Here is a 27,857-nt window from a genome sequence, read left to right as displayed (position 1 = left end):
GATAAAAGAGATCTTTAATTCTATATAGACATAGGACAACAGAACACAATGCATTGGGGTTTTTTTGTTGTTGTTTTTTTAAATATTTTCCAAGAGCAGAACATGATAGTTTAAACGTTTGATGTTCTTGCAGCCTTCCTTTTATTTCCATCAAGTTCTGGAGTAAGTAAAATTTTATGTTGGCATTAAAAATACCTTCACTATATGAGATATACAGGTTTACAATTGGCCTGATATTTTTCCATTGGATTCAAGAGGATACTAGGAATTTACAAGAATAGGCTTCTCCAATGTTCCACGGCTTTGCTTACATCTGGAAATAGCCAGAGAAGAATAATTGCATGGGAAGTGCTGTTGGGTTTGCCAAAGAAGTTTACATATAGCAACTCATTTTTTTTTAATTAAAATTTATTGGGGTGATGATGGTTAGTAAAATTACATAGGTTGCAATTGTACAATTCTGTAATACATCATCTATATACCACATAACAAATAACCCAATTAAAAAATAGGCAGAGGACCTGAAAAGATATTTCTCCAGAGGGAACATACAGATGGCCAACAGACATATGAAAAGATGCTCAACGTCACTAATCATCAGAAAAATAGAGCAACTCATTTTGAGCCTCACACAACCCTGTGATGGGTGGAATTACTTTTCTTTTCTGACCCTACCGCAATGATGGAGTTAGAAATGTCATTTAACAGAAGGGAAACAAGGTCTAGAGAAGTTAAGCCATTAGACCAAGGTTTCAGAATTAATAAATGAAGGAACTGGAACTAGAATTCAGACTTTCTGACTCCTAGATCAGTCCTTTTTGACCCCACTTACTATTTGGATGCAATTTTCCAGTGGGGTCTGGTGGCCTTTGGCAACATGGTGTCCTGTGTAAGTAAAGAGATTTCTTAACCAAGGACTTTTATGGTGGTGTGGAGAGTACCTCCCAGCTCTCCCTCACCCAGCCTCAAACAGCACCTGCTCTGAGTACACAGAACTGTCTAGTCTTGATCTCCCCCGCCAATCCCAACTGATCAGTGTAACTCCCAGGACTGTTCTAGACAGAGCATTTGCTTCTCTGTGCACTATAGGTCCCCTGTATCTCCTTCCCACACGACACCCACTGCTTACCGACCTACCTGTGCAGGCGTGTGAGGTTGTCCCCCTGAATTTTTGTCTCATAGGTGCAGGGTATTTTCTAATGAAGGTTGGGACCCAGGAAGGTAAGAAGCTCAGTTCCAGACACAGTGGGGCATCTTCGCTTCGGGGTAACCAAGCAATAGAATGAGATAGAAAAGGGGAGCTGCAAAGTGAGAGGGGTTATTAAGATACAATCAAAATACACCTGACAGGTTTGCTTATAGTTGAACCACCACAGTGAGCTTTTTGAGTTCCCACCACGGCAACGTGCAGACGAGCTGACCCTTCAGCATCAAACAGCATCAGAAAGAGGAGGTCCACCACCCTCTCTACCCCCAAACCCAGGCCTTGTACAAAGGTGGGCTGCAGCACAGGCCCAGAGGTTACAATTCTCTCCTAATCCCGAATGCAGTGAGTGTGTGACCTGGTGAATAGCTTCCTACGTTGTGGAAATGCTCTCTCCTTTGCTTGCTCTCCAGTCTGGCTTGCCTCATGACAAACTGTCTCTTTATAGAATCCCTCCTCCAGTGCAACCCTGTACCACATGGAGTCTCTTATTGCTTTTGATCTCTTTTTGATGAGCTAACCCCTTAGCATGTGCAGATTTGTTGTTTGTATATCCTCTTTTAAAATTGATAAAAAGGCAAAGGTAAAGCTATGTATTCTTTGATTTTCACCTCCTGCAGATTGAAGACGAATTCTAAGTGTGCTTTTAAAAGTGACTTGCTGCCTCCTAAACTTCATTTTCATGAGGCTAAGAAAGCAAATGAACACGGAGTGAGGACTCCAGAAACTATAAATGTGGCCATGTATTAGATACGTGCAACTCTCTGCTTGTGTTGATTGCGTGCATCAAATGAACAGACGTATCTTTTCCTAGGTACTTCTTTTATTCACTTTCCAATCTGAAATTACAACTAGAAAAAAGATTGTTATTATTTTATTGTTAACTTTGTTTATTTGTAGCTGTTTTGCTCTAGAAAAGATTTAAGGCAGCATAATATATGAATTTCAGATCTATGCTCGGGAACAGTTCAGTTTGATTTTTTAAAAATCAAATCCATTTGTTAATCATTGATATGTTAATGATCGATTAATCCATTGGGTTTGATTCATTCACATCATCATTTACATTTCATCAAGTGTTTTCAGGAAACACTTGGGGTCCTACTCAATATGCTCCATTTCTCAGCATGGGGATCTTTTATTTTCCATAAGCAAACAAAATCTGAACCTTGGAAGTCTGACTGACAGGAAGCTGAAATCTAAGTGTGGGGATGTTAAGTAACCTCACCAACGTTTCACACACTGGAGGAGCCCACTTTTTCTATGTCTATGTTTCTTCTATAAGGTACATTTCTCTATAAGACACATAGATCTATACAATTTCTAAAACACCTACCCCCAGTGACAGGAAGCTGAAATCTAAGTGTGGGGATGTTAAGTAACCTCACCAACGTTTCACACACTGGAGGAGCCCACTTTTTCTATGTCTATGTTTCTTCTATAAGGTACATTTCTCTATAAGACACATAGATCTATACAATTTCTAAAACACCTACCCCCAGTGGGCTAAGAAAATGCCCAGAAAGCCTCAGGCCCCAGGCACAGGGCCCGTTTTGCACCTGGTGAAGAAAGCTGTGCCCACGGGTGTCCTGTTAAGCCTCGCAATCAGGCTGGGCACTCCTTGCCAGTACAAGCAGAGTCACGTCCATGTGAAAGACCCTGGCTAGGCCAGACCCCTGTATCTGAGGAGAGGTTAGTAGGACACAGACAACGTCAGAAATTTTGAAGGCATCATGGGAAAATTGTTCTCTGCTGTCATTTTCATTTTCAATTTGCTTTTAGTACTTCCAGTGACATTGAGGAAGAAGTCTGGCTTGGTGTTTAGCAGACATTTAACACCCTTCTCCCTCCTGCTAAGCTCAGTTGTCAACAAAGAGTTGGCATCAGGATAAGAACCCTGAGCGAGCAAGCTGCAATCTAGTGGTGATGTTCCGGTTTTGTGGTGCTTGAATTTATGTTTCCCTTCTCTTCCTATCAAGTGATGTCCATTTGAGGGAGTGCTACACAGTCATCTTATAAAATAAGTGTATTCAAGTGCTTTTAAAAATCAATTTAAAGAAAAAAATGAAATAATGATGTAGGTGACACTTAAATGATGGCAGTTGGGGTGACGGGGGGAACAGGCAAAAAGCCTTCAGTGAAACACAAGAAACCGGTGTCCTGAGGTAAAAAAGTTGGCACCGACCCCAGAAGGGCTGAGCCTGAGAACAAAGCTCCTACTGAGAAGCCGCAGGAGGTAATGAATGTCTGGTTACTGGTTTCCCCACCTATATGCTGAATATAATAAAAAGAGTAACTCGACTTTTTCACAGATTTGTGGCTAAGGATCAAATGAGCTATTGTAAGGGAAATTGTGAAGTATTATACCCATGGAGAGGATGACAATAAATGAGCGATGAGGGAGGGGTAGGGGAGGATAGAAGGAAGTTAAGTTGAAGGAAACTAGTTAATTAGCTAGAAAGAAAATTCTGTTGTCACTGTGGGTACATGGGCCTGGTTCTTGGAAAAGCAGGAAGGGACCCTAATTGTGATTTGTTTTGTATAAGAGTAGGGATCAGAGGAGCAAAAATATCAAAATCAAACAAACAAAAATACCTGCTTCCATGGGAGGACCCACCAGGAGGAAAGAGGAAGCTCTGCAGACCCCGAGTCTGGGTGTGACTCTGCAGAGAAAAGTCACCACAGATGGGCTCTGTGCCTGTCCCTCTCCCCGCTCCTGTCCGTTCACACGTGGCTGCATCCTGAGAGATTCCCACACATGCCACTAGGCAGTGTGGGGCCCTTACACGTTCAGCTGCCAAGTGGGCTGTTCGAAGCATCCGAGACGGAAGGGGACAAGAAATGGCAGAGTAAACCCCACGAGGCTACGATGCTGTCAGCTTTCCTTGGTGCTTAACACCCACTGCCCAGAACAGTGCCTGATAGAGGGGAGTGCCCAGGCAGCATCTGAGTTAGTGAAAGGAAATAGAAAGGGAAAGAGGAAGGGAGACAGAGGGAAGGAGAGGAAAGAAGGAGAAAAAGCTCGGTTTTCTGGGCCACAGAGGCCAAGGCCAAGCATTGTATCCCATACCCCCTACCCCTCTCCCAAGAAGTGACAGCAATGGCAATACAAGTGTTCCTGAGCCTGGGCCTTGGTGTCCAAAGGAAGTGCATTTCAATTTCACCTTGACCACTTACTAGTGTGTGACATGGGTACGTTGCTAACTGCTCCAACTGTCAGTACTCTCTCTCTGCAATATAGGAGTGAACATACCAATTTCCCAGAGTTATTGCTAATATTCAATGAGACAAAATACGTGCATGGTAGATGGGCCAGAAGTGCATCTTAAATTATTACTGTTGTTATTACACACGCTCTACAAAAATGCAGAGCAATTATTTTGATTCCATTAAACGTGGGACATGATATGGATTTTCCTTCCATAAACAGATTCTTATACTGTGCTTCCTAATTAGACTGTATCTGTCGTGTCTGTAATTCCTGTGTACTTAGATTGAAATTAAATGTCAATTTACTTTGAATTACAGAGTAATTCTATGTATATGTGCCACACAATCTGCATTTTGTTAGATGACAACCAAAAATATCCTGACAGTCCCTCTGTAATTACACAGTGATCTGATTAAGATTAGTGTGACAAAGTACCTGCCAAAGCCTGAAGAAGGAAAACCGTGAGCTGGTGGAGGGGTTAGCAGAGGTGAGGTGCAGGAGGGGAGAGAGAGTGTGAGCTCACCATGATCTTGCCACTCTCCAGGAACCCATGATATTATGAACCAATGGCAATCACTTTTGCAGTCAGCGGGGGTGATCCTTTAAAAGAAAAAAAAAAAGGTTTAATTACAGTACATGCTAACTGGGGCTGCTTCCTTGTTACTCTCTAACCTAGCTCTTTTAATTAGGCTAGTGTCTGAGCTCGTGCATCCCCATGCCTCAAAGACAGTGATAAATGTACAGAGAACACTTCAATCCTCATCCAGGAATTTTATTCTTTCTGTAGTGCACAAAATGGCTTCCATCCTCTGATTTACAAAAGAAAAAATAGAAATGCTTTATATTCTATTCTTGTATAACCAACAAGCACGTTAATATATCATTCTTGAGCACAAGTGGCTACGGCAAAAGATGAGGAAAGAGGGCACGAGACTTAAGCGTCGGAAGGAACTGAACTCCAGTGTGACCACCTGACCGCTTACTAGTGTGAGACAAGGGGTACGTTACTGACTTTGACTGTCCGCGTTCTCTCTGTGCTATGGGAGTGATCACACCAGCATCACAGAGTTGTTGCTAGTATTGAATGAGATACGTGAGGCAAGAGCCGGGGCAGGGAAGATTCGGGGCAGGAGCCCACAGGCCCGGGGTCCAGGCTGCTAAGATGCTGACAGCAAATGCAGCAATGCCAAAATAGAAACGCTGCCACCCATTTGTCCCCCCAAAGCCACTCTATGGCCAAGGAAGGTCATTTCCCCTCAGCCTCCCTTTCCTTGACTTTACCCCTTGGTGCCCGCCTCGCCCAGTGAACCAAACTCTACTCTGGCACTCCTTGGGGATGGGGACTCGTTATTTCCCGTTAAATCAGCTAACCAGGCCCAAGACACTCTCCTGCCTGAGTCTGCAGGGCACCCCGTGGCGTCTTCAGAGGAGGAGTGAGCAGTCTTCCAAGCTTACAGGCCAGCAGTACACCAGAGAGCAGGCCATTCAAAGGACCCAAAGTCATGCCACAGCAGGCCCTGAAAAGAGCATGAAATTCAGAGTCCTGAATTCCAGAACAGGCTCTTTCTTACCAGCTAGTACCCCAAGTAAGTCATTTAACCTCCATGAGTCTCCATTCTCCCAACTATAAATGGAAATTAATATAAATTGTCCTGACTATTGCACAGGGTTGTTGGAAGAACAAAGTAGCTAATATGGATGAAAATGTTTGAAAAGAGTAAAGACCTGTCCAGGTTTGTTTCTGTTAGTATCTTCATAGGAGGCCAGAGTTCTCTCTTTTACAGATGAGTGAAAAACCAACCCAGCCTAAGGAGATCAAGGAAAGAAGGGAATTCCGTTTTGGGGACTCACAGCGAAAATGTGCAGGGTAGCTGCAGCTTTGGGCCAGGCCACATTCAAGGGTTACACCAAGCATGTTCTTAGGTTCTGTCTCTGCATCTCTGGGCTCTGCTGTGTGCTGTGTGCCCTTCACTCTCAGGCCCCATGCAGCGATACATGACTGCTTCAGCTCACATCCTCCCCAGTTCAAATTCAGTAGGAAAGAGCATGTCCCAGAAGCTCTCACTCCAATCCCAGGACTCGTTCCGCTTTGACCAATTGGGTCACGTGTGCACCCACAAACCAATCACTGTGGCTGAGGAGACCTGGGGTGCTCACTCATGCTGATTCCAGCTTCTGGTCCTGGATTCAGGGGCACCAGCATCCTCACCATCTGAACAGCGTAGACTGAGGAAGGAGGGAGTAGCTCCCCACGGGACTGAGAAGAGTGGAGAATGGAAGTCAGACAGGATAACCACACACGTCCACTCAGAAGTCAAGGAGTTCGTGGTTAGACCCAGGCTTCGAATAGGAAGTAAGCAGATGAGCAAAGATGGAGAGTGCCTCCAAATAAGGATGAGAGAGACACAACTACAGAGACTCCTAACTGAAAATAGCAGGTCACATGAGGAAATGGTGAAAAGCACATGAGTCCCTACATCATACAGCTTTGGAACTCCAGAACTGGACAGTCCTCTTACACAAAAGGCAGGAAGAACCACTATTGACTGACAGAAATGTTACCCAAGTGAACAAATGACTCAAGATGTGCGGCTAATGGTTAGTTGAACTTTGCTTTCACACTTGGAGGCAATCCCATCTCTGTGTTTCTCCCACTGTGAGAGCTGGGGTTGCAGACATCATCCAAGTTTTCCTAGGCCCTCCTCTGTTTGCCACCTGACCCTGAATAACGCGTCCCACTCTCCACCATCATGCTCCCTCGCTTCTCTTTAAATTGAAAGCTAATGCACACCCTCAACCGACCAGCTGCTGTGGAGGCGGCATTGGGCCAGCTGCATGCTCGCCTGCTGGCCGAGGACATCAGCAATGGGAAACGGATTCTGATACATCTGCCTGAACATTTTTTAAGGTCACTGTGCTAGCGGCATGTGTCTCTTGTGTTCTGAATATTTCAGCTTTGCATAATGGGCAACGTGGAAAAGTCAGCATTTCCCCCTGTCTGCCAAATTCCATGGGTGATTTAAAAAGTGCAACATTTTCTATGAAAAGGAAATGGTTATAGCTGAGTATCTTTTAAAAACTAAGCCTACTATTGCCCAAAATGTAAAGTCATCCGTCTTCTGAGACCGCCTTTTCTGTCTGTGCGGTCATTTTGGAATTGTAGGGAACCCAAATGGATCTCTAGGGCTTCAGCTCAGCACGTGATGAGTGTGTCTCTTCCGTTAACACTGATTTTAACTCAGCATGGTTCTCTTCATCCAGAAGGTCAACTCAGTCGTTCGCAAACCAATAAAGCTACATGTTTGTCCTTATCTTTATCTTTGTTTGACTAATTATTATCTGGATATCAAAATTTAAAATTCATAGGGTATATAAAGGAATCCACTGCAAAGCAAGTGCCACCAGGCCTCCTGCCCCCAGTCTGTCACTGGTAAATACCTTGTGTGTCTTTTCACACACATGATGTCCCATGACTGTACAAAGAGCATATATATATATATATATATATATATATATATATATATATATATATATATATATATATATCTTCCCATAAAGGGCACGTAGTATATATTTTTCTATAACTTGCTTTAGCTTTTTATTTTTTTTTTAATTGAATACTATGCCTTGGAAAGCATTCCACACCCCACACATGGGATTCTTTTCTACAGCTGCTACCAATGAACTGCATTTTGCTATTATAAACTATGCTGTTAGAGTCATTTCTGGTAGTAGAATTGCTTCATAAATTCATATGTGCATTTTATTGTATTTTTAAAGTATATTAATTCTGAAGATTGAGTACATCCACATGATACAACAATAAAAAATATAAAGTATATTTAGGAAAAAGTAAGCTTCTGGAATATGAATGCTTGAAAGCCATTCAGTTCCCATTCCTGAAGCGACTTCTGCTCCCAGCTCCTCTTATATATGCCGAGAAACACAATGTTCTACATCTCCATTTTTCTCACCGAGCCATATATCTCGGCTAGATGACTATATATCAGCATGTAAAAAGGCTCTCATTCGTTTTTACAACTGAGCAGTACAATATAGAAGGATATGCCATAATTTAATTTAGCCAGTCCCCTTCTGATGGATTTGTAGGTTATTTTCAGTTTTTCGCTTGTTCAAACAATGCTGCAGTAAATAACCTTCCACACAGATCAGTTGGCAAAAAGACAAATATTTCCAAAGGAACATACGTTTCTAGAAATGTACTGGGTCAAAGAACAGCTGCATTTTAAAACATGATAACTATGCTAAAACTATTGCCCTCTACAGAGGTTGTACCAACTTATATTCCCAACAGAACTTTATAGGACGGACTGTTTCCCCATACTTTCTCACCTTACCAGAAAAGACATAATGTGTAAAGAAACTTTTTGATCTTTGCCAAACTGAAGATTAAGTGGTATTTTATTATGGTATTAATGTGAGTACCTCTTCTTATGAATAAGCACCTTTTAATATGTTTAAAAGTCACTTATACTTCATTTTCTTTGATCTGAGTATTCATATACTTTATTCTTTCTATTGGTTTAGTGTTCTCTTTCTTACTGATCTGTAGGAGATTTTTATATACTAATAAAACTAGCTCTTTGTGTGAATTACAAATTACAATTGGCTATTTGTCTATTTTTTGTCATGCAGAAATTTTTGTATCGTCTAATTATCAGTCTCTGATATTAACGGGCTTATGTCATACTTAGAAATGCCTTCCACACTTGGAGATTATTGTTTTATTTTTTCATATCTTTCTTGAGTACTCACTGAAATTTTTATAGATTTTATATTTTAAATTTTTATAGATATTGATAAATTGTCCTGCAAAGAGATTATATCAGCCTACACTCCAGGGACACTGTATGTTTATTCTTTGAAATGTCTCTCACTTATCTCTTATGAATTCCCCATCTCTCCATAAATTTTAACATCCTTGAGAGCAAAGGCTGTGTCTTCTATGCATCTAAAGTCGTGGTACCAAGCACAAGTACTATACACATAAGCACAGCCAGTGGGATTTTCTTTTATGTTGGGAATTATTTCGGACCAAGAAGGGATGGACATGTCACGTCTCTGCTTGCACCACATCCACAGCAAGTTGGGCATCTGAGACCACATTTTTTGAAACACAGGTTAGGAATCATGGTCTAATTATTTTTAGATTTGTTAATTTATTTATACATAAAGATCTTCAAAGCATAATAGTAAAATAACCTTTTAATTGCATATCACAAATCTCCTTTTATTGAAGTGATATGTGTGTGTGAGATTGGGGCTACTCCAGAAAGTCCAGAACGCTCTAAATAGGAAATTCAGGGAACTGTACTGATTCCTGAAAGCTGGAATCCTAGGAAAAGTAGGGAAAGGAAAGAGAGAGACCACTCCCTGCTGAAAGCATGCTTAACACCTAAATAGGATGTCTACTTTTGCATAATAGGAGACTTATAATGTATGGAATATTATTAAATATAATTAAATATAAACCTACTGGCACAGAGAGACTGTCAGAAAACAATTCTTTCTCCTGTGATCTGTTCCCCATGAACTTATATGTAAGTTCAACTTATTCTACTCAAATTAAAAAAAAAAATTACAATATAATTAAATACGGTACTTCAGCATAATGCAAAAGCCTTCTGACGGATTCAACCCCCTTTCTCTTCACACCGGCAGGCAGATAGACAAGAATTGTACAAACTGGTAGAGAAAAAGGCTGAGGGAAAATCATTATTTAATATTTTCTGAAATTACTAGGTTTCCCCCAAAGAACAGGTCTCAGTTTAGTCTTCCCTTCCAAGGCTCTAGTGAAAACCTCCAAGGTAGGAGGTTTCCTAATTAAGGGACTCTGGACCTTATGAGAAGTAGTGGACATTTGTTGACTTTTGGATGCTCAGCATGTTTCCTTTTCTTCTGATAATAGCCCCTCAGCATCCTTGAGGGAGTCACCTGTGTCTCCAGTTTCTGGATCTGGGGATGGGCCTCACCCCACCCTAAAGGGACTGGTATGTGATTTAGGCCAAATAAATCACTGATTTCCGTTCCTTAGCTGTAGGGGTTAGGTCAGAAATGGGTATGTGATCCAAGTCACATTCAATGAGACCTAGCTCTGAGAGTTTACTGGAGGTATTGGGAAAGAGAAGCGTTCTCTCTGCTGGGATGTCACAGCTGGGAGAACCTCACTATGCCAAGAATAGGTCAACAGATTCATTCCTGTACTGTGGTCAGAACCAAAAAAAACACACCTCATCCACCCTTTTAAATTTTTAGTTTGAATAGGGCTTCTATCAGTTACAACCAATGGAGTCCTAACACAGTGGGAGAACTGGAAACTCTGTAAATCAGTGAATCAGTGAAACACCTCATAAATATGTCCCCACATCAATCAATCAAGATGACATACTAAGCCCAAGAATATCGGTGTTTTATCGGTGTTTTATAGAATCTAATTTAACAATAAGGGGTAAACTGCTCTTAATTTTCATTTATAATCCCCCACTAGAAATTTTTCTGGCTTTTCCTCCCTGTAAATTTCAATAAGGTGCTTGTACATTCATTTTACTTTAATGTGGATAAATATACATAATAAAGCATCCTCTGTGACTCAAACTGAAGTCCACATAGTCAAGAAAGCAGTTCATAGACATACACAAATATCCACATATAACAGCATTTAATCTCAAATAGCCTCATCTTCACACAGGCTATTATAAAGGGTTTTATGTACACCTGTAGCATAAATGATTTAACTAGACAATTTTTTTTTTAAATTTAGTGACAATAAGAAGTATTTGGCATAAATTACTGGGAAATGTTCCAGACTCAAGTTCTCCGAAACCCTGTAAATGTAGGATGGGACTCCTTACGTGTTACAACCAGCTCTGTTATAAGGCAAGAAAATGTTCTAGATAAATGGTTCTCAAATACGTTTGCACATAAGAACCATCTGGAGAGATAATATGCACATATACAGTTTTCTGCCAGGATAGCCAAGCTGAAAGAAGTGGAGTCAGGTCCTATCCTATGCTGTCTGACTTACAATCTGCCTTCTCTCCCCAAAATGTAAAAACAGTGCTGAATGTTAGCATGGAGATTTGGAGATATATGGAGATCTCTCTCTCTCTCTCTCTCTCTCTCTCTCTCTCTCTCTCTCTCTCTCTCTCTCTCTCACACACACACACACACACACACACGCACACTCACGTATATTCCTTATTTTTGCCATTATCTCATGAAATTTTCATAATAACCCTAAAGAGTACGAGTAGGTACTACTGTCCCAAATGCGGATGCATGGGACTTCTAGTACATGTCATCAATAGCCATGCAATGGGGGTGGAAAGAGAGAGTAGATTTTTCCAGTGTGTAAGTAGTTACAATTGCTATGTCTCTTATTACAGATTTGAAATATAAAGTTTAAAGAGTTTGAACACTTTGCTCAAGGTCATACAATAGGGCAAATCCAGGACTCCAAACCCAAGATTCTTAACCACTCCAAACACAGATTTGATAGCTGGTGTCATGATCAATGATGCATGAATTCAGTAATCGAACTTTACTAAGAACATTTTTAGAGAATTGGATAGAATGACACTGATTACAAAGGAAAAATGAGCACTGGAAACAGCATTCCTAAAAATAAAAATGGTATCATAGAGAGCTGGAAACAGTCTTTAACCCCTCAGAAGCCGATTTTAAAAGATTTTGAAAGAAAAAGAAAGAAAGAAAAAAAGAAGAAAGGAAGGAAGGAAGGGAAAGGGAACTATTGCCCATTTATTTTAAAAGCTTCCATACAAGAAACTTACATGTCCTCCATTAAGTCCTAAAAGATGTCCCCAATGCAGATGTATGGGCCTTCTAGTACATCAATAGCCATGTAATGGGGGTGGAAAGAGAGGGTAGATTTTTCCGGTGTGTAAATTACATAAGCCCTTTGTTTTTTCTCGCTTGCTCCCACTAACTTCATCTAAACAACATCAAAACAACATCAAAAAGATTTCCTTTTTGGCAGCAGGTAGAATACAAACAGCTTTAAAACCCATCTAGAAATAGTAGCAACCACTATATTACGAAGAAGAGATTATAGTGAGAAAACAAAATTGCAAGTGCTTATAAAGGGCAGTTTAAGGAATTTTCCCCTATATTGGCAACAAAAATGTCTACACAATCTCGGGTCCCTTCCCAGTTCTGATTCACTTTATCTTCCCTAGGACATGCTTACTGGGAAGTTATATTTTTTTATGTGTTAATAAAATCAGAAAAACTTCATGATGTCATACAGGTTATTTATATCACAATTCTATGCCAGTGTCAGTGCATTTTGTATAAGCAGATCTCCAGTTTTTCATCTCTGGCCATCAGAATCTCTAATGGCATTGGGAAACTGCCTGAGTATCCTTAATGGCATGCCTCTGATACATCCCTGGTTGCCAATGTCCATACGCTTTTGCAAAATGCTCTGCTGACGGGTTCTGAAAAGCTAATGGAAAAATCATTCTTTGATAATAAAACATCAATGCTTGACTTTCTGGCTTAGCAAAGTTTGGTTTTGTTTGTTTGTTTTCTGATTTTGTTTTTTGTTTTCCCATTAGGGATGGCAAATGGGACCTACCATGATGTCTTTCAAAGAGGTATACATACTTGTGATTGTCCTTTTACAATTTTTTGATAATGGTAACATAAATTAGGTACCTTTATACTTAGCCTGTTGATGTTTTTGGCAGGTCTTTCATGATTTTCTATTCACATTCCTCCTAATTTATGGCAAAGAAAGCCTTTTGGGTCTCTGAATAATAGGAGAGTATTGTGATATCGCTGCCTCCTTCCCTTCAACTCATTTATTGATCCCCTGCTATATGAGAGCTATTGTACACAGAGTAAGTACATGAAGAAGACTCATGTCAGCCTTCAATCCTCAGGCTAGTGAGGAGTGAGGAAAGGCATACAAACAATTAAAAAGCAGTAGTATTCTAAATAATCAAATACTATAATAGAAGTATTAAAAGAGTACAATGTGACAAACTGCTTAGGAGGCTGAGGGCATTCTTCCCAAAAGAGGTGATATTTGAGCTGAATGTTGAAATAAAGGTAAGTGTCAATTGAGACGATAAGAGGAAAAGACATTCCAAGACATTTTGCTGTGTGTGAAAACAAGACATTATGAAAGAACATGATCTTCTTGGGGTTCAGAAAGTACTTTAGCGAAGCTAAACACCAAATGCATAGGGCATATCAGGAATAGACACTATAAATATAGCCAGAGGCAGATTCTGATGGGCCTTATATGGCCTGCTGAGAAATTTGCCTTGTAGGAAGCTCTTTATTAAAGGGTTTGAAGCAAGTCAGTGATAAGCTCAAAGAGATGACATGTTGTCAGTGTTTCCTCATCTCACTGAGGCAGAAGCAACAGCAACAAAACGTTGGTTACTCTATGGCATGAGAAATATCACTGAAGTGATATTTACTGACAGTAACATTTGCTCAATGTTGGGATGAGTTCCTGAGAGGTTGGAAACTCACTCAACAGGTCTTTAAGAATAGATTATAAAATTATAATTTGTCTTAGATGCTTCAGATGTGATTACCTGTTAGGGCAAGGGGACCAACTCCAAGTCACTTTCAGTTTATACAATTCCATTGTTCATGGAATATTGGAGTGAATAGAGGTCTCCATTGGTTAGAAATTTGGACTTGATCCTATGGTTGTAAACTGATTACAAGATTATAGACACAGAATGTTCACAGGAGAAATATGCATAGAATGAACACCGTATGCATGGGATGCAATCGATCTTTAATAGAGCAACCCGGCTTATGAGAGGAGAATTTTCCTCCCACTTTCTCATAGGCTCTTGATCTATCCTTGCTATACTCTATTTTTCTTAAGGCTATCTGAATACTAGAGCAGGCACCAAGAGGAATGAGAAGACACGATGATGAGCTATAACAGAAATAAAAGAATTCATCCTAGATTAACTCAATATGTGAGGGTGCCTTACATCCTTGCTCAGGAAATTAGTTAAAACTAGCAATTGTTGAAAGTGCCCTCTGAGACTATTGATAATGCCCAGAAGTTTCATAGTTTTAGAGTTTAGAAAGTAAGTCCATGTGCATTACCTTAGCAGCTCTTCCCAAGAACACTGAGGTGAACAAGGCTTTTACAAATGAGGACGCTGAGGCTGAGAAAATTGTAATAACCTGCCCCGTCTATATAGTTAGTTACTCAGTGGCATAATCTGGGTTTAACCATCCTCAGAAATTACCCCCTCAGAAATACCTTATCTGAATCTTTCCAAAGTAAGGGAACAACAGTTTGGAGGGGTAGGAGAAAGGAAGAAAATGAAGCCACAATCTAAATAAAATAATGCTAAATAAAATGGTACCTAAAAACCAGAATTTCGTTTCATTTCAGGGTCATGAATAATTCCAAGCAGGTTATCAACTTGCAAATACCTACTCTTGGTAAACAGTCTTCGAACTAAGAAAAATCTCCTAAAACACTGATGAGAGAATAGATTAAGGAGAGGCTAATAATAATAAATTAAGCATAATAACGAGATCTCATGTAGCACCATGTGACTGATTATCAAAATAAAATAACACTGGACTAATGCTTTCATTAAACTATGTATAACAACTGAATTTTATTCAAACTAAAATACCACTGATTATAAGATGCACTTTTACCTTACGTCCTACTAAGAAAGAAAAGGCACTGCTCATTAAACAGCAACATGCCGTTGCTTTTAAGATATGTCATGAGTCTAGAAATGCTAAATGGAGGAAAAAACTCTGCATTTAAAAATATATGAAATATAGTGGTTAAATATATGATATTGGGGTTTAATATCATGTTTCCCCGAAAATAAGACCTAGCCGGACAATCAGCTGTAATGTGTCTTTTGGAGCAAAAATTAACATAAGACCCAGTATTATATATTATATTATATTATATTATATTATATTATATTATATTATATTATATTATATTATATTATATTATAGAACCTGTCTTGTATTATACTATATAACACCAGATATTATATTATATTACATAAGACCTGGTCTTATTTTACTACAAGACCGGGTCTTATATTAATTTTTGCTTCAAAAGATGCATTAGAGCTGATTGTCCGGCTAGGTCTTATTTTCGGGCAAATGCAGTAATAACTGAAGGTGCTAAGAAGGCATATCAACCTCAAGTATCACGGTCACCTGTTCTAAATAGGATTTTTAGATGAATAGAGAACCTCCTGCACACTAATGAAGATGTCACAGTCCAGGGTCTCAGATTTATGAAACATCATCTTTAGAAGTAAACAGCAGAGGGTTTTGTTCTGACAAATCATATACAAGGGGATAATAGTAGGGGGAAAATAGTAGTAAAACAAATTTTACTAATATTTTAGGAACCATGGAGCATGGGTTCATCTAAAGGGATTTGGGGTAGTGATCTAACCTGGAGAAGCCAAAGCCTGGAAGGGGAGTCAACCAGTAGATTGATTTTAGGGCATGTAGAATCCAGGGCCTCGAAGAAGCAGCTGACCAAAGCATCCAGGTGGTCTTTGTACTAATCCAGCCTGTTTGCAGAGATGCTTCAATATAATAAATCCCAGAAGTAGTATTGTTCCATCACATGGTAGAAATAGTTCAAACTGTGAAAAATACTATCAAATTACCTTCCAAAATGTAATCGTTTATAAGTATAAAAGTACATGAAAATTCTTATTTTCCCATGACTCCACGAACTCTGGGAATTATCAGTTATTAAATGATAGTAACTTTAAATATAATAGATGAAACATAAAAAAAAATCATATCTCACTTTAATTCAAATTTTAACACTAGCAAGGTTTAGCACATTCTCATTTGTTTGTGGTCATCTGCATTTACTCTTCCAAATCACCTGTTCATAGGTTTTATACAGGTATTGTCTTCATTGATTTGTAAAAACTCTTTACATATCATTGGTATGATACTATATGTATGTAACTATATATATTTACTATATATGGAGATAAATGATAGATACATAGATAGATAGATAGATAGATAGATAGATAGATAGATAGATAGATAGATAGATAGATAATCTCACAAGTTATCCGTCATTTATTTTTAAATGTTATTTAGTGTTTTTTTACCATAGCAAGGTTATACATTTTTATGTAGTAATATACATTAATCTTTATCTTCATGACTTCAGAGTTTTGTGTCATACTTAAAGGCCTTAGTTACCTGAAGATAATCAAGTATTGCCTTTAGTATTGTAATTGTTCGATTTTTTACATTTAGATCTTTAATTCAATGAAAATTGTATTTGATACAAAGTAGATATTTAACTTCATATTTGCAAAAAGAAATCCAATTGTCCTAACATCATATATTATAAAATACATTCCTTCTCCATAGATTTCAGATGCAGTCTTTTTTTCATGTCTTAACAGACCCTCTTTACTGTTTCATTGATTTATTTGTCCATTATGTGCCAATGACACAATGTTTTAATTATATTATTATAGAAGTCTCTCATCCTACCTGAGCTGTGGGAATTGTTCAGCATAGAACACCCCATTCTTTGTCCTTTGGTTGATTTTTCAATGCACGCACGTTCAGCAAAGCCTTAAGGGAGCCTCACGTCGGTTTTGGAGCTTTCGTTTCTCTGCATGCCCTTCATTTCTGAAACTCTGCATTACAACTTCTGGTTGTTTCTGACTCCCCAAACTCCAATCTCCATCTCTTCAATTCAGCAAGGCTTTATGTGGGTTTCTTCTGCCTGTGCCTTTGTCTGATAATTGCCTCCAAGCATTAAGCCAAGAAGATCTTAGGCCTTAGCTCATCTGTTCCCTTCTCTAGGGGTGTGTGCTGTCCGTTGTCCAATATCTAAAAATAGTTGTTCTGTATATTTTGTCCAGTTTAACTGCACTAGCTTAAATCTGGTCATTGTTACTTCTCCAAGGATGAAAGCAGAATTCCTAGTGCCTTTTTGATGATAGATATTTGAAACTCTGTTTCATTTCTTCAGTACTTAATTCTTTGTTCTGTTTTTGTTATCTTCTCTTGAAGCAATTTGCATAATTTTAATTTCTTTACAAAATGGTCTAATTCATCTAGATCCTCAAATTTAAATAATTATTCTTTCCATTGATAGTACTGCCAGATTTAGCAAATAACAATGTAGGACACACAGTTAAACTTGAATTTTAGATAAACAATAAATAATAACTTCTGTATAAGGTATAAGTATATCCCATATTTGGAATGTACTTTTAGTATCTATATACTAGAAATACTAGTATATACTTGAAGAGTGATTGTTGTTTATCTGAAATTCAAATTTAACTCTGTATGATATTTTATGTGGCAAGCCTACCCTTTAAGCATCTTTGTTTGAAAAAAAAAAGTTTTGGTTTTATTGATTAAGTCCAGTGTTTTTGTAGATTTGGGGAATAAGTTTTATAAAAAATAGCAATTTCTGCCTTATATTTATTAATTTCTTGCTCTCTGGCTTTCACTTGTGGTTTATAGGTATTGTTATTCTTTTTCCAGTTTCCTAAGTTAAGTGTTTCATTCATTTGTATTAAAATAATAAAAAAGTGTGAAGTCTTGAATTTTGCTGAGTGCAGCTCTGTTCAGTCATGGAGCTTTCTCAATGAAGAGGGCTCATTTGCATTAATTGCTAAAGCATTTGTCATCTCAGTTTCGTATTTCCTCTTGATTCAAGAGTCATTTAGAAAAGTCTTTTTCTCAAATTCTAAGTGGTTTTTTATTATTTTGTTTGACCATTAAAATACAATATTTTGATTTTGTTGTCAGAATGTGTTCCACAAGTGTTCTAGTTTGGGAAAAAAAATGTTAAAACTTTTTGCAGACCAAGTATATAATCAAATTTTGTACATACTTCATAAGCATATTGGAAAATATATATATTTCCTCTTTAACAATTTTGAATAGTGAAATATAACAAAGTTGGTTAATTACATTATTTAAATCCTTCAAATTGTGTTTGTTTTTGTCCAGTTCACCTTGAACAAGATTATAACAAATACAAACTACACTGAACTTTCTTTTTTTGTTCAAGACCTGCAAATGCAACAAGCTTCGCTCTCCATGATTTATGAAGCATTTTTAAATACGGCTGACTTCTTATGAAAAAACATCTTTTTACAGGAATTTATTATAGAATGTGTCATTGAAAGCCAATTAGCCTCTTGTTCAGAAGATAGAGTAAAAGCCAAAACAGGAATGAGATTATGTAGACAAAGTGCCTTATACAATTCACCAAAGCCACACTTTCTCAATCTTCCACATGAAAAGCATGATAGTCATTGTTTTCATCAATGAATTGCTTGGAGGGCATATAGAGAAGGCTCAAAGCTATTTCTATACGATTTTAAGCCTCCAGAGTAAAAGCCTGGAAAGGCAAAATCAGAATTTACCCTCCCCTAACAAGTTGGGGGGAAAAAACAAACAAAAAACTAGAGAGAGGTTGGATTTGACCAATGCTAACTAGTCAACCACAAAATGAAAGGAAGAGTTAGAACCACATGTATATGTAATTATGAAAACTTCCAAATGGAGTTGTTTTCAGATACATCAATCACAGACTTTTGTGAAATAGACTGGTATTTCAAAACATGGAGTTGTTTTCAGTGTTCTGAGCTTTTCAATGGGTTGCACCTATCTTTTGGAATACTTCCTGAAATACCTGGGCCACAGACCGCTATTACAATTGTAAAAACACAAGGAGGAAGGGACTCTTTGCCATACATAGATGTGGTTGTGCTCTCTGAACTTTTCTAAGTTTCTTAGGGAAACCAAAGCTACCACGCATCACTAGCCTTCATCTATCTGACAGTGTGAGGTTTCAGGTCTCTTTCACTATGAGGATTATAATAACACAGTGGTAAGAGCAAAAGCTAAAAAATCATACCTCCTGGGTTCAAATTCTAGCTCTGACACTTCCTAGATAAATTACGTAATCTCTCTCCCTAAGGCTTGGTTCCTCAATTTTAAAATAGAGATGACGATGATGATGTCTCTCTTCAAGAATTATAGGAGATGGTTCTTACAAAGCATTCACTACAAAGCTGACACTCAATAATATTACATATTGTTAGTAGTATTTTATAAGGATATCTTGACTTTAGCAAAATCTATCAATAGAAATGGTTTTCACATGGTTTCTTTAAAGCACTTAAACAACATGGTTGTCTCTTCAAGAACCACACTATCCATGGCTTGTACCAATGAACAACCCAAGTCAATTCGGAAGAAGGTCAATGGTGCTATGTTCCAATTATTGCAATTGTCTACCATTCCAGAAAATTGATGAAAGGGCTTTGCCTTTGAAGCACTGACCAAGTCAACTCAATGACCTCAAGCACATTGTATAAATGATTCTCCCTAATAAGGCTGCTCACCAAAAATCTCACTCTAACTGACCCAACAAGGATGACATTTGATAACTCACCCTATACTGAAAAAGCTCTGCAGCTGACTGCAGTTTCCATGACAGCCTGTCTTTCTTTTCCATGTTGTATCCAGAAGCTAGAATAATGCTTGGCTCATATTAAATATACAATACATTTTTATGGCGATATAATTGACAAATAACATTGTATTAGTTTCAGAGGTACAACATAACGATACGATGTTTATATATACTGTGAAATGATCACTGCAATAAGTCTAGTTAGCATCAATTACCAATACATATTTTAAACATATTATTAAAAAAGATATTGATAGTGAAATTAAAGAAAATACTTTTTTAATTCTTCAAAGTTTATAAAGAAATACAATTTTAATATCATTCTGCCAAAGTCAGTGTAGCAGTCACAAAGGGAAACATCAAGCCTGATTTTCAGAAATTGTAATAAGCTTAAAATGGAAGCAAACATGCCTTGAGAGGCAGTGTAGCACAACGGAAAGCCCACAAGATTGGGAGTCAAAACATGGGTTTCAGACCCAGTGTAGCTGCTGGGCAGGTCACTTACTCTAAGCCTCAACTTCCTGGTTCGTAAAGCAGCAGTTGCTCTCTGCCTATATCACAAAAATGTTCAAATGAAAGAAACGATTGAAAGGCTTTGAAATCTAGGAAGTACTGCACAATACAAATGAGTGTTTAAAAATGTAAAGTAGAAGAACTATATTCATTATACCAAGCACATAAGGAAAAGGATGAGTCATAAACGAAAACCTGCAAGAAACATAACCATTCAGCAAAACTATTTTCTTAAAAGAAAAAAATCCAAAAGCTGAAGATCATTGTTTGATATTTGAAAAGAACATCTCATCATACAAGTATATGCTGAACTCACTGGAAAAGGCCATTTTATTTTGTATACGCTTTCCTCTTCATTTTTGTACAAAATCAAACTTATTAATTGTCTTTATTTATAGAACAAGAAATAGTTCCGCTGCTTACATTGTTCCTTTCCTATCTTATCAACAGAGCCTAGAAATGTACAAAATACACTGATGGAAGAATTTAAGAATCTGAGAAAAACACATCTCCTGCTATTCTATGCACAAACATAAAAGACTGCAGAAGAGAAAGAAAAAGAGGAGGACATACACATAATACACAAATTCCTTCTAGCAGGTCTCTGACAAAGCAACTAGGAACGAATATTAGCAAATTTCCACTGTTGTTTAAACTGCTGAGAGAGCCAGTGACACAAACGCTTTGTAAACTGCTTTTTTTCACTGGTTTTTTTTGATGGAATATTCTTTACAGTGATCCTGCTACTTAGAAAATCTGTGGTTTTATGGGAAATTATTGAGAAAATAAGCCATTGACCATGCGAATAAATGTTTAGGCGGGGGCACTTGATCATGAATGTCTAAATGTTTTGTACTTTTATATAAATATGGACAAACATGGGCATTAAGAAAACAAAGCATGATTCATGCTTTGGAAAATAAGGTTGGGGGGGGCGGGAATGTATTTTCCTGATTTCAAATAGTAAAAGTTTTATGTATCATTTCCTTTTGGCTAATGTCCGTTGTAGCAAACTTTCTTAATTCTGTTTCTCTTAAGAATCCGTATTTTGTTTCTTTTCATTATCTTTCCTGGAATCATCATCTTCTCCTCCTCTTCTATAACATTTCCATCAGCATAAAAACATTCTGTTGTTTCTTCCATTAAAACAAAAGTACATAGACATGAACCCTTCTAGCTACGACATCATTTTTCTGCCTCTTTGTATCCAACATGGATTGGATCCTCCCTGCTGCTCTGAAACCACTCTTGTCATGCCACCAAGACCCTGCGTCTCTCCAAACACCATGTTCAATTTTCAGCCTCATTTTACTCAACCCTTCATCAACATCTGACACAGCTGCTCGCTCCCTTCTCTTACAAATGTTGTCTTCACTTCACTTCCAATTTGATGGGCCACTATAGTATTTTAATTTCCTGTTCTGATGTTTCCCCTTCCTCCCAACATCTAAATATGGGAGCATCCCAGGGGTAAATCCTTAGTCTCCTTTCTTAGTCTCCTTAGTCTTCTTTTTTGTTTACTCATCCATACATATTTTTATTAAATTCCATGACTTTAATCAAATTTTAAATGATTCCCACATTTGCATCTTAGCCCTGAGCTCTTGATATATATATATATATATATATATATATATATATATATATATATATATATATATATATAACTGCCTACTCAACATTTCCACTTTGATGTCTAACAGGTACCTTAAACCTAATATTTTCAAAAGAAAACTCTTGACCTTCCCACTCCAGAATTTATTTTCCCTGTTTTTCCCCATGTCAGGAAATCAGAGTCCTAGTCACCCACTTGCCCAGGCTGAAAACATAAAAGTCATTCTTGGCTCTTCCCTTTCCTTCAAACCCTCCATCCCGTCCCTCAGTAAGTACTTGGAGTCTATCTTCAGGTGTATCTAGAACTTGGCCCCATTTCAGCGTCTGCAATACCACCCTGTCAAGCCACCATCATCATTGACCTGTCATTCTTTCCTAAGTGATGTCCCTGCACTTTCACTTTCATCTCCTAAGGTCTGTTCTTCATCCAGCAACCAGAGTCATATTTTAAAAACGTAAGTCTCATCACATTACTTTCCTAATGATAATGCTCCAATCTCATCCTATCACACTCAGAATATAATCCAAACTATCCATTTTCATTTGGTGAATTCCCTCACAATATCAATCTGTTGTTCAAATGATACCCTCTCAAAGAGGCTTTTCCTAGCAAAACCATCTAAAATAGTCACTCCATCTCTGTTTTTTTAAACAGCAAACTTATTTTTCTTTATAGCACTTATCAGAAGGGGAGCGACTAATTTGGTTAGTACTTTGACAATGTGGCTTGTGGTGTAGCTGTAAATACACACACACACATATGCACACACACACACACAGAGCCTTGCAGGTAGCCTAGACTAGACTAACTTTTATATAGAATCCATAACTATATTTAGATTAGCCTGTAAACCCATTTAGATCACCCTAGATGTTGTAAGGTTTGTGTAACCATATCCTGTAATTTGCTAAGAGTTTAACAGAAGGACTGAGAATTAGTTAACCTTTCTTCCATACCTATGCCGTTTCCTGACATTGACGATTGCCAGAGCTATTCTTTTTTTTCAGAAACAAGCCCAGGATGATTTGCTGCACCAGGGGGCTGACCCAGTTCAAACCACCTGGGACTGACTGAAGCAGCCTGGAGGACTCCATAATGACCTCTTCATGAACTACTCTCATAATATGCTCATTATAATGCTAAAATCTCCTCCCAGTAGGTGTAGATTTTCCACCATTTTTGAACATGCAGTGTAGGCAAAGGCATGTTTTCTAACTACACATGTGCAGATATGTCCCCACGTGTACATTCAATGACAAAGCTCACGTTGATGTTTATGCATAATTTCGCCGAATAAAGACAAATCTGAGCCTTTGTTCAGGGAGATAGCTCTTTGGGAACTGACCCACCCCCTCCAGCCCGTGCTGTGAACTTGCTTGCCAGTTCACAATAAAGTTCCTTCCTTCTCTTAAAATCATCTTGGAGTTGTCTTTTGGCTGGCAACTACTGAATAATTAGCCCTGCTTTGGTCCAGTAACATAGCCACTTCCTAATCATACACCTGTAAGATGGGTACAGAAGAGGTAAGAATTAGCAAATGTCCCATGTGTCTATGTGTGCAGGGACGAAAGCATAGCAGAGAGTTCAGCAATGCATGCAAGAAAATTGACTGCAACAACCAAAAGATAAATAAGTGAAAATGTATCATTCTCAATATCCGTATGACCCATAAGTATATGAAAAGATGCAACCTCATTAGTAAATGGGAAATGTAAATAAAACTATAATAAGAAACATTATTCCCCTGAAATAACTCGAATTTAAAAAAAACACCTCACAATACCATGTGTTTGTCATTATGGAGAACAATGGGAAGCCTCACACACTACTGGTGAAGTGTAAATTGGTGTAATTAATATGGGAAACTACTTAGCAGTATCTATTAAAGCTAAAATTGGTAAAAAAAAAAAAAAAAAAAAAAGAAAGAAAAGAAAGAATGAAAAGAAAAGAAACCTCTAAAGTCCAAGAACTCTGTTGTAAGTTATATAACCAAGAGAAGTACAGCTATATGTATATCAAAAGATGGGTACCAGAAATGTTTGTACTAACAATATTTGTAATAGCAAAAAGTGGAAACAAACCAAATATCTATCAGTAGTAGGAGAGGTAAATAAACAGATATATTCATATCATGTAAGCTATTCACCAGTGTAACCGAATAAACTACAACTCTTCCCAAAACCTGGAAGCTGATTCAAAATAATGCGTAGTACAAGACTCAATTTTTATAAAAATTTAAAAACAGGCAAAATTAACTTATATAGTTGGCAATCAGGAGAGGAACAGGAAAGGGAATGACTTGGGGGAGAGAGCATGAGAGAGGCTTTTGGGGGGCTAGTAATATTCTACTTCTTGACTGCATTTGTAGTTACACAGATGTGTTCATAGTGATAACCTACTGACTTGTACACTTATGATACACATTTTTAATATGCGTGTTTATTTACATTAGAAATTTTGTTCAAAAATAGCTGTATACCTAGTTCATCCTTTCATTTTATTAGCCTGTATAAAGCTCAGCGTACCCATTTTCCTGACTGAATGAGCATTGGCCAAATTCAAATGAACATTCAGAAGATAACTATAGAAGCAAAATGGACAAATGACAGTAGTTTAGCAGTGTGGAAAATAAAATAAAGCTTCTTTAAACTAAATCATGGAAAGTCACATTGAATATGAAAAATATGTTTCTAAATGAAAACTATACCTTAACTACTCAAGATACGCTTGGTAGTTCTGTTGTTGTTGTTGTAGTTTTGCTGACATTTCTTAGGCAAATGATGTTGCTATTTAGTATTTTCAATGTTTTTTGAAGCATATCAGTGATAAATTAGTAGCTTGTTTACTGCTTTTTTTCCTAAGACAAGTAGTTGCTTGGGATATTATTTTGCTATTTCTGTGTTTTTGCTATTTTTAACATATATTAGACATCTCACATACTTTGCATATGAGTATACAAGTGAGCTGTATAGGAAAAATGAGGGACAGCTTATGTGAAGTAGTTATATATAAGAAACAGATGCACTGTTGGATTTTTACCTGTTGGCAACCTAACTCCTCTGTATCTTTTCTTCTACACCATAAAATCTAACATGGAAAGAAAAATCCTTTCTGATAGAATCCTCTGCCCAATCTGATTATTAAGTACTCAAGTTTGCAGATATTCTGCAATCTATGACATGCATTTTAAAAATTAGAGTTAACTTTAGCATCTTTTGGTTAACATGAAAATTGTTTTAAGTTAAATGCTATTGTAGTTTACACATACCCTTGAGATGGGAGAGGCCCCTCACTACAGAAATTTTAAGTCTCCTTTTCCCTAGTTTCTTAGCTCCTTAGCCCCTGGCTTTGATTACTTTTCTAATCAGTTTCTGAATCCTAGACTAAAGATTGCTCCCAGCCTGAATCACAGGATGTCTCTCACCCCTACTTCAGATAACTACTTAAAAGCCTGTGACCTCCCAACATCCCCCAAGCCATTCTGGACCTAACTCTTAGATAATTCCATCCCAGAGACCAAATAGGTTTTCTGTTTTGTTTTGTTTTTAAATTTTATTGGGGAGTATTGGGGAACAGTGTGTTTCTCCAGGGCCCAAGTTGTTGTCCTTCAATCTAGTTGTGGAGGGCGCAACTCAGCTCCAAGTCCAGTCGCCGTTTTCAGTCTTTAGTTGCAGGGGTCACAGCCCACCACCCCATGCGGGAATTAAAGCGGCAACCTTGTTGTTGAGAGCTCACGCTCTAACCGACTAAGCCATCGGCACCAGAGTCCAAATAAGTTTTAACATTCCCCCCTGGCCAGTATATTTGTTCATTGTAATCATTGAAGCCTAGTGATCTTTCCACCCCATTCTGGGCCCAGCTCCTGGACAACTGATGCCACCTGAATGACTGGTTGAATGGCCACAGACTCTACAGAGCTAACAGATTAATTAATTAAAATCTGTTTTTCCTCATTGAGGTGCCTCGGGGATACAGAGGATACCCCAACAATTTGCCAGTCACAACCAAAGAAGCCAACTCGGTCTTCCAGGTGGATCTCAAGACCCCTTCATCTCAGATAGGGCAAGAGTTCCATGAATCCTCCAATAGGTAGGGGCTACTCTATACCCCTGCCCAGCAGGAAGCAGATACAGAAGAAAAGACCTCCTGTCCCTCAACTTCCCATAGAGATTTTATGGGGATCATGTCTCTCAAAGGTGAAAAGAAGGCAGACAGTTAGAGACAGGCATAAGGTCTCTGCATTCCTACATGTCCAACACAACCCACAGAATGTGACTGCCCAAAAGACCTCCCCTCTGTGCCCAAAACTTCCCCTTCTCACTGTAATTATCTAATCCTATGAGGAAACAAATGGGTACAAAATACCCGACTAGATTAAACCAGTCACTTACACCTGCACAGTAAAGACCACAACCACCTTCATTTCACCTGGGCTTCATTATACCATCATTATAATATTATATATATGCTCAGAAGTTCATTAATATCATTCCAACAGACTGAATTCTGGGAAGGAACATGCACAGTCTAAAAAGATGAGGTAATAGCCTCTTGTCAATCATAGGTGTCAATCAAGTGGTCCCACGCCCAGAAAGGAACAGCCCATTCTAGAAAAAAAAGGATAAAAACTCCAAGTCCTCGCCAGTCAGTCCTTTTGAGCCTTTGAGCCTTGCCTTTGCTTGGGCCCACTCCAAACGCTTTGGAGAGAGTACTTTTTCTCCTAAGAATGCCACCTTGGGCCCTCGAGCCATTCTCTACTGCTCGGGCCCACTCCTATTTCCTTGGAGTGTAGTATCTCTTCTAATAAACTGCTTTTCCACTACTTTACCTTAGTATCTCGTTCAATTCTTCGCTTGAGACGCCAAGAACCTGGACACGGTGCCAAGGAGGGCCCACTCTCCGATAACACCCTTAGGTAAACAGAAAGGTGTATGTTTATTGTGTGTGTGTAAAATAAATAAATACTCACACAATATAATCTTATTAACAAGTGTGAATGAATGAATTACCGCTATATCCATAACCTGGGTGACTCTTAAACATAATTATAAGCAAAAGAAGCTGGCGCAAAATAGTGCATAGCATGTGATTCCATTTTTACAACTTTTAAAAACAGGCAAAATTAATTTATGGTCTTGGAAATCAGGAGAAGAGGAAAACAACGAAGTAATATTTATGTTTCTATATCTAAGCAACTAATTCCACTGATTTTTCCTCATTTCAATTTTAACACTTCTCTCCATAACTAAAACTGTCTCCTGACTTGATTGCAAAAGTGTCTCCAGGAATGTGAAACAAAAGAGAGCGACAGTAAAGTAGGAACTGTGGCCCAGAGCAGAATGGTTTACTCCTGGAGTACTTATTTGCATCGAGCCTGAAGGCCAAGCAGTTAGCATTTCCAACAGGAAACAATTCCTTGGCCCTCCCGGCCTTGCCTCTTCCGGGAGCCCTCTCAGAATTCCTACCTTTCCATGCTGTTCTACAGCACAGAGGGCTGCATAGTTGAGATGCGGCAAGTGATTACATTTACTTTGTAAAGAGCTCTGTTGTATTTGGGGATAAAAAGCACTTTGGAAATATATGTGATTATTGTTGCATTAGAAGTAAACCTAGGATAAGAAAACAATTCGTTACCAAGTGTTTCTGCTAAGTGCTTTCTCAGGTGGCCATTCATTTGAAGACACAAAATGCAGGAGATCCAATGTGTCTAACAAGTGCTAATCACAGAAAACCATCAGAGAACTATAATTTCTAATAGAAGTGAAAAACAAATCCCTCCCTCAAGGACAACAGCCTAAAGATTTGCTTAATTAAC

At 38.2% G+C, this 27,857-nt stretch overlaps 1 long non-coding RNA gene across 2 annotated transcripts; it reads right to left on the bottom strand.

The window, feature by feature from the left end:
* Positions 1-423: 423 nt before the first annotated feature.
* Positions 424-26,955, bottom strand: LOC141570395 (uncharacterized). Of its 2 annotated transcripts, none has more exons than XR_012494397.2 (4): positions 26,871-26,955; positions 4,939-5,015; positions 1,138-1,301; positions 424-885 (listed from the first exon to the last, which is right to left on the bottom strand). It is a non-coding gene; the product is annotated as an uncharacterized LOC141570395 (long non-coding RNA). The 2 variants fall into 2 exon arrangements; XR_016020550.1 differs by lacking the exon at positions 26,871-26,955 and adding an exon at positions 16,959-17,128.
* Between the last annotated feature and the right edge of the window lie 902 nt (positions 26,956-27,857).

Source organism: Rhinolophus sinicus, chromosome 3 (genome assembly GCF_057876585.1).
Source record: "Rhinolophus sinicus isolate RSI-liver-muscle chromosome 3, RSI-T2T, whole genome shotgun sequence".
In the NCBI taxonomy this organism is placed as follows: Eukaryota; Metazoa; Chordata; class Mammalia; order Chiroptera; family Rhinolophidae; genus Rhinolophus; species Rhinolophus sinicus.
Note: the sequence above shows the minus strand (reverse complement) of the source record. Positions and strands in the feature narration are given on the sequence as shown.